Source organism: Lactuca serriola, chromosome 8 (assembly GCF_051521515.1).
Source record: "Lactuca serriola cultivar US96UC23 chromosome 8, Lser_US96UC23_V15, whole genome shotgun sequence".
Lineage (NCBI taxonomy): Eukaryota > Viridiplantae > Streptophyta > Magnoliopsida > Asterales > Asteraceae > Lactuca > Lactuca serriola.
In genome coordinates this window covers 37,387,619-37,395,571 of record NC_136415.1, presented here as the reverse complement: position 1 = coordinate 37,395,571, position 7,953 = coordinate 37,387,619, and positions in this window count along the sequence as shown.

The window sequence follows — 7,953 nt, the reverse complement described above, 5'->3', positions numbered from 1 at the left end:
CACATCAACATAACAGAATAAGATCCGGAATATTACCTGAATAACGCACTCTCTGTGTCCCCAAGCCTCAGGACTCGATCCTCCTTGATATTCCTTTAGCCAAACTCTTCTTCTTCTTGCCTAACAAGATCCTCCAAGTTCCAATAGCTTCCTCTCCTGCTCTAGACGTCCATAACGATTAGGGTTCTTCTCAATCGGCCAAAAGACGGACAATGACGGCCTAAGAGGCGTTATATACGATCCAAAACCAAACGGCTAGGGTTTCTGCTGAACAGCGTCGACTCGCCGAGTCCATATCTGGACTCGTCGAGTCCAGTCGCGAACCCGCGACCAAGTCTGCGGTCCTACTCGGCGAGTTTAGGCTCCAACTCGCCGAGTCCCCTCTTAAAACACCCCCAAATCATAATTATATCAGTATTTGAAATTCCGGGCTGTTACAACTCTCCCCCACTAGAACTAGACTTCGCCCTCGAAGTCTCATTCTGAAAATAGCTCCGGATGCTGCTCTCGCATCTCACGATCCAGCTCATCGGTCATTCCCGGCCCATCCGGTGCTGCCACCGAATTAGTACTAGAGGTATCTCCTTATACCTCATAGCCTCGATCTTCCAATTTCTGATGAGCACTGGCTTCTCGGCATAATTCCGGATTGCATCCACCTGAATGTCTTCTAATGGAACCACTGCCGACTCATCGGCTTTACACTTTCTCAATTGCGACACATGAGAAATGTCGTGGATTTGTCTCAGATCCGTGGGCAACTCCAAACGTTAGGCCACCCGGCCTACCCCCGCAATCACATGAAAAGGTCCAATACACCGGGGCCCCAACTTGCCCCTCTTCCTGAATCGAATCACTCCTCTCCAAGGAGAGGCCTTCAGGAGTACAAAGTCACCGACCTGAAACTCAAGCTCGGACCGGCGTCTGTCTGCATAACTTTCCTGTCGGCTCTGGGCAGTCAATAACCCCTGTCTAACCTGCTGAATCGGCTCTGCCGACTGAAGCACGATCTATGTACTGCACATCACTCTCTGTAACCGAAAATTACCCAAGATGCAACTCTGCTCTAAATCTCAACGATCACTCGACCCATAAGGGTTAGGAAACCATGAACCACCAGATTCCCGATCCAAAGCCCACTTTGTCCATTCCGGACTGACTGAGAGATCCATTCTCACTCTCAGAGCAACTCTCACAAGTTCTCCTCTTGCCATCACATACACATACTGAACTAGTCCCAACACCCGCAGGTTGGAAGACCCGATACACTGATGATATCCTCGAACATCTCCCAAGATGAACCACTACATCCACCCTACACTCTGATCAGAATCACACTGAGAATTTAAGATTCTCTCTCTCCCTGCATCCCTTCTGAGCCTCAACAGACATCCCAAACCGGATGGGTTCCTACTTCGCTGCCGCGAACACGATGCTCGAAGCCATACTCGAAATACTCTAACCATAACTCTGCTCTGCAGCTTTCATTCTCGTGAACTTGCACTCCCCTTCGGAGTTACACACCTTTCTCTTTTCCTTCCAAGGGACCCTCTTGGCCATAATGCCACTCCAACCGGTGCCACGGTGCTTGCCCCAAGCGACACCACCCTTTTTCGTAACCGCTATTCACATACTCTGGTTATCATTGCAGGGGCTCTCAATCCCATGCACTCTCTTCACTCATCAAAATCACTGCCTCAGCTAAACAAGACTACTAACCCGGGGCCAGACCTTCCAACGCAACCACACTGTAACATACACGATCCGCAAATTTCAAACTGATCCAGCAATATCAACAGAGCCTCCAGCATGACTGGACCGACTCTCATAACACATACTAGCCACTCGAGGCTATATCTCTGTGGGTCCGTACACCCAACTCTGCGAACCCTCAGGTTCTAACTCTGGGAACCTTCCGGTTCCAGCTCTAGAACATGCACAACATAATCCCGTGGGATTAATACAATACAACCCATCGCGTACCTCAAACATACTAATACTCTGATCGCATAACCTTGGTTACTTACTCAAGCTTGATCCCGGCCTTCTCTCAGGCCTCCACAATCAAATGCCCTAGGTCTGTATCCCGCCCCGCATACCCGACACTCGCTCTCGTCGGCCTATTCTCTGAGCTGACAAACACTGCTGAATCCCAACAGCCAAGCACCCTCACATACTCATCGATCTCCTGGAGAATTCTCCAATTCTCCCCCACTAAAGCACTGACTAGTTGCCACCGATCGTCATTAATGACCTTTCAGAACAATCCTGCATAGAGAGAACATTTACACACTGACTGCTTCCCACAAGCATAAGCAACCCTCAGCAAAACACATCTCCTCCCTGTTCAACCCACTCAAAAGAATTCGATCTTTGAATCACCCACTCTACGACTGCAGATGCTACCCGACATTCAACCCAGTGCCGCATCTCCACTAACAACCCTCACGAACAATAACCCACGGAATTCCCAACAATAACCCGCAACCAAACCCACAGCTTGCCAAAGGATGAATACCGCACTAGGCTACCGGCACCAAAACACCAACTATAACCATACCAAACCATCGGGGAACAACGAATGCCAAAGCGAAAACCTGAAGCACCAATCCATAACCAAGCCCAACCCGCGAAACAACGAATACCGCATCGAAATCCTCACAAGATACCAGCACGAACAATACGTCACAATCAACGCAAGCTAACCAAGACATCAAGAAAGCCTCATACCCACAGCTGCCTCCGGCACTGCTCCGTCTCCCTCTGCCGCAAGCTAATAAGCACGACCCTGAGCCCTTGGGGCTCCACTCCATCCTGTCCTCCTCCTGAACTCCTCAAGGTGGCCGGTGCTAGTTCCTGCACTGGTCCTCCAGAAAGTTGTGGACAGTTGACCCTCAAATGTTCAACCTGCCGACACTGATAACAAATCCTCAAATCCCGAGTTGGCACTGACTGCCGACAATCCCGTGCACCGTGCCCCTCCTTTCCGCACTTGCGGCATGCACCACCGGACCAACAAGCTCTGGTGTCATCCCTCCCACACTTCCCACAAGTGTGGCCGCTCCGATCCCCCATTCTAACATCTACGGTCCTGGACCGTTTCGGCGCCGACTGCGACTGCATCGGGGCCTGCCTCAGCTCACGCAACCGCAACTCAACCTCTAACTCACGCCACATGGCGGCCTCCTGCAACTCCAACAAGGTCTCACACTTCTGCGCAGACACGAACTGTCTGATATCCCTCTTGAACATACTCAGATCTGAGCCCGCTCCGAAGCGAACGCAGGGCAAAACATCGCCCTCTCAATAAACATCCTGGTGATCTCAGTCACCGACTCTGAATCCTGCTTCAGCTCAAGGAACTCCCGAGCAAATCTCTCCCTCTCATCTCGCGGAACATAGTGAGTACTGAACATCTCTCTAACTGATCTCCCTGAAACCGCAGCCCTCTGCGCGTCGAAAAATGACCTCGTAGTCAATCTCCATAAATCCTTCGCCCCGAGCCTCAACCGGTTCATAGCACACCTCACCCTCTGGTCAGCAGGGCATAAACTCGTGGAGAAATACCCTTCCACGTCTGATAACCATCTCATAGCAACAATCGGGTCCTGAACCCTATCGAATGTGGGAGGCTTCTTATAATAGAAGTCCCGATACTGAAAACCCCGGCTAGCTCCTCCCTTTGCCGCTGCTACAGCCGTTGTAGCCGCCACGGCGACCGTCTCTGCGAGAGCCGCATATCGCTCATCGAAGTACTCAATCATGGCGGTCTCGATTGACCCAACAACTCTGGCAACTCCGCCCGAAACAATGCAGCAACCCCATCACGCAGGATCTCATGAATCCTCGCATCCCGCTCGCTCGTGCTCGTCCGACCGATAACCTTCGACGACACTGATCCACCCGGAACTCGCTCTCCCGCTCCCGATCCTGATCCGGATCCACTATCATCATGCCTCGAAATCTCCATACTGAAGGCACCCTACCAATCTCAGACACTTCCCAAAATCCTGGGATCCAACTCTCGCAACCCCACCCTAGAGACCATGGTTTCCCTGATACGCGTATGGGTCCTGTGCTTTCAGTAGTACGGGCCCATACTACCTTCCACACCTACCCATATTTGTATGAAGTACTACCACAATACCCTAGGGAACATGCATAACAACTATCAACTCTCACCACTAGAGAAACACTGAGAACATCCCCTAAGGGACCCTAGGCTACAGGCATCACATATGAGGCAACATTATCATGAATTCCTGAAGATCCCTAGCCTAACTCTAGCATGCTGTTCTATCAAGCTCAAATAAACAAATATCATGTATGGTATCTTGGGGTTACTTACTGGCTCCAGCTGATCGTACCTCCGCGTCCTCCTCTTACTAAATTTGAAAACCATTTTAATTTCTCATTTTAGTTTTTCTTTTTAAAATCCTCCTCGATTTGAGACTGGAGTCACACGAATGTTTCCCCAATTCACTCAAACCAAGGCTCTGATACCAACTTGTAACATCCAAAATTTCAAAACAATTAAAACTTTTCAAAATCACCCATTTTATTAACGTTGTTACAAAAAGGTTTTCAATACATTATTAAACAGAGTAATTTCCCAGGTTCATATCATAAAACACCAACGCGAGGAACGGTACGATCACGCCTTTGCCTTGCCACAGACTCTGATAAACCTGAAACATAAAACCACAACTGTAAGCCCGAAAGCTTAGTGAGATACCCCCAGAATACCAACCACATATACGTCTTTCCAAGCCCTGACCTTCCGGTCCATGTGTCTCAGGGGACTTCCGTCCCTGCTGGGTAAACCTTCCGGTCCTACCCACGCCGACCTTCCGGTCCATCACACAACATAATCGCCTTCCGGCCCATAACATATTGCCTTCCGGCCCATAACATATCGCCTTCCGGCCCACAAGCATAAAATGCATATATATAAAATAACAAGCAATCATATAGCAGTTCATAGGCAACAATCGATCAACAGATCACATATCATAACATTACTCTAACAAGATACCGGTCTAGCCGGTCACTATCATAACATACTCTATGAATCAGTCAACATACTAAATGCATACATACGCCTTTCCAGGCCATGACCGTTCGGTCCACATAGTAATGCCTTCCGGCCCATAACATGTATTGCCTTCCGGCCCATAACATATAACAACTGACAACTACTCGGATTTCCATCAAATAAAAGGGGTGGCATTGGTGCCATAAACCCTAGCGATATAGTGAGGATAACTCACCTCGAAACTGCCGACTGAACAGATAGCTCAAGCTGCTCCGATCACTGACACGATCTCCACCTCTGGATAGCCACCAATGCACTGAACTCAACGATAAACAACAATTACCAACATACCCCTGGAACTACTGGTCCATCCTTGATCAAGGACAAGGTCAAAGTCAACTCCTGACTGACACTACTCGCCGAGTCAACCCTATGACTCGCCGAGTCCCCTTACTCAGAACTTCACTTAACCCGCGACCTAACTCGCCGAGTCACCCCAAGACTCGCCGAGTTCAACGACTCTGAGTCCACTCGCCCTTGACTCACCGATTCCTTAAGATTCCCTTTCTACACGTCGAGTATCCCCTTCTTACTCGACGAGTTCCTCCTGGAAGAATCGCGGGGCCACCCCGACTCAACTCGCCGAGTCTGAAGAACAACTCGACGAGTCCCAGTCAATCTCTAAGCTACTCGCCGAGTCTGTTCATCAGACTCGTCGAGTCCATGCCATGCAGTCGATCAAACTGCTTCCTGAGATAAGTATTGTCCCGAAATACACGAGCATGGGACCTTCTGGACCTCTAAGGTCCTAATACAGGGTTATAGTCGTTTGGGGAACTAGGGTAACACTTAATCTAATCACAAAGGGGTTCCATAAACCCTAATTCCATGCACACATCAACATAACAGAATAAGATCCGGAATATTACCTGAATAACGCACTCTCTGTGTCCCCAAGCCTCAGGACTCGATCCTCCTTGATATTCCTTTGGGCAAACTCTTCTTCTTCTTGCCTAACAAGATCCTCCAAGTTCCAATAGCTTCCTCTCCTGTTCTAGACGTCCATAACGATTAGGGTTCTTCTCAATCGGCCAAAAGACGGACAATGACGGCCTAAGAGGCGTTATATACGATCCAAAACCAAACGGCTAGGGTTTCTGCTGAACAGCGTTGACTCGCCGAGTCCATATCTGGACTCGTCGAGTCCAGTCGCGAACCCGCGACCAAGTCTGCGGTCCTACTCGGCGAGTCTAGGCTCCAGCTCGCCGAGTCCCCTCTTAAAACACCCCCAAATCATAATTATATCAGTATTTGAAATTCCGGGCTGTTACATATATATATATATATATATATATATATATATATATATATATATATATATATATATATATATATATATATATATAGGTTCATGAGAGACTTTTATATTTTGTGAGACATAGGAACACAATCCTAGTCATTCTTTTTAGAGATCAAATAAAAAATATTTTTTAAATGCAAAATAAATAAAAAAATTTGATATTTTTTTTAAAATATTATTTTATTTTCTTCATTTTTATCCAAAAAAACAAAAAAAATATAAAAAATTACCGTTATTTTCAAAATATACGAGAAATATTTTAATAGAATATTATATTGTAAATGTTCAAATCGAATTTTTAGAATGTTAGAATATTATATTAGAATATTAAACTATATGTATTCAAAAAATTTTAATAGATTATTAGAATATTTTAACAAATCTAAAAATTCAAGTAAAATATTAGAATATTTTAACATATCTACCAATTTTAGTAGAATATTAGAATATTCTAACATTTTAAAAACTCAATTTAATTACTTATAGTGTAATATTCTATTAGAATATTTCACTCATATTTCATAAAAAACGGTGTTTTTATTATTATTATTTTTTAATTTTTTTGGATAAATTAAATAATGAAAATAACATTTAAAAGAAAAAAGAATTTTTGAATTTTACTTTTATTTTACATTATATATATATATATATATATATATATATATATATATATATATATATATATATATACTTTTTTGATCAATAAGATGAGTGGCTAGGATCGCATCCGCATGCCTCACAAAAATTAGCATGGTTTCAAATGAACCTTTATATAATACTTCAAAATCTAATATGCTTGAAAATTTGATTTGTTTGAAAATCTAATATGAAATCAGACTATAGTTGAAAATCTGATCAAAAATCATATTATAGTTGAAAATCTGATTAGAAATCTGATTATAATTTAAAATATGATGTAAAATCCGGTATATGATGATATATCTTGCATTGCTGATATGGTTTGTTTAAAATATGCATTTTTTGCTTAAATGTTGCTGAAAATATGCATTTGTTTGCCTTAAATTATGCTTAAAGACATGAGAGAAAAGAAGGGCATTTAAGTTTGGTTTAGATTGAATTTAATTTTGATTTATGTTCAATTTGGATTTTAATTGTTGTTTATATTTTTTTATAATTATTTAAGAAACTGATTCTGTTATTTTATAAACAAACACTTGAATTCACTATAAAATAAAACAGAATGTTTAGTAGGATACTATAATAAATATTAAATGAAAGTGTGATGCTATATTTTGCTTTGTAGATACAAAGTAGTAAATAGTATCATACTTTTATTGATTCCATTATCATAGCATCCTACTTTTTAATTTTTTTTGAAATAAATGTAGGATTCTCTAATAAAAGAAATAAATGAAAGTAGGATGATATAACTATTTTTTAGTTATACATGATAGGTAGTGATAGCATTGTTTAGTTCAATGATTTACAAGTCATTTCTAAATAGTTCAAAGATCGATGCCCTGATCAATAAGTTAGCATCAGGTCTGAAACAATTAATGATTCTTTAATAACAAATATGCATGTTCCTTTTGAATAG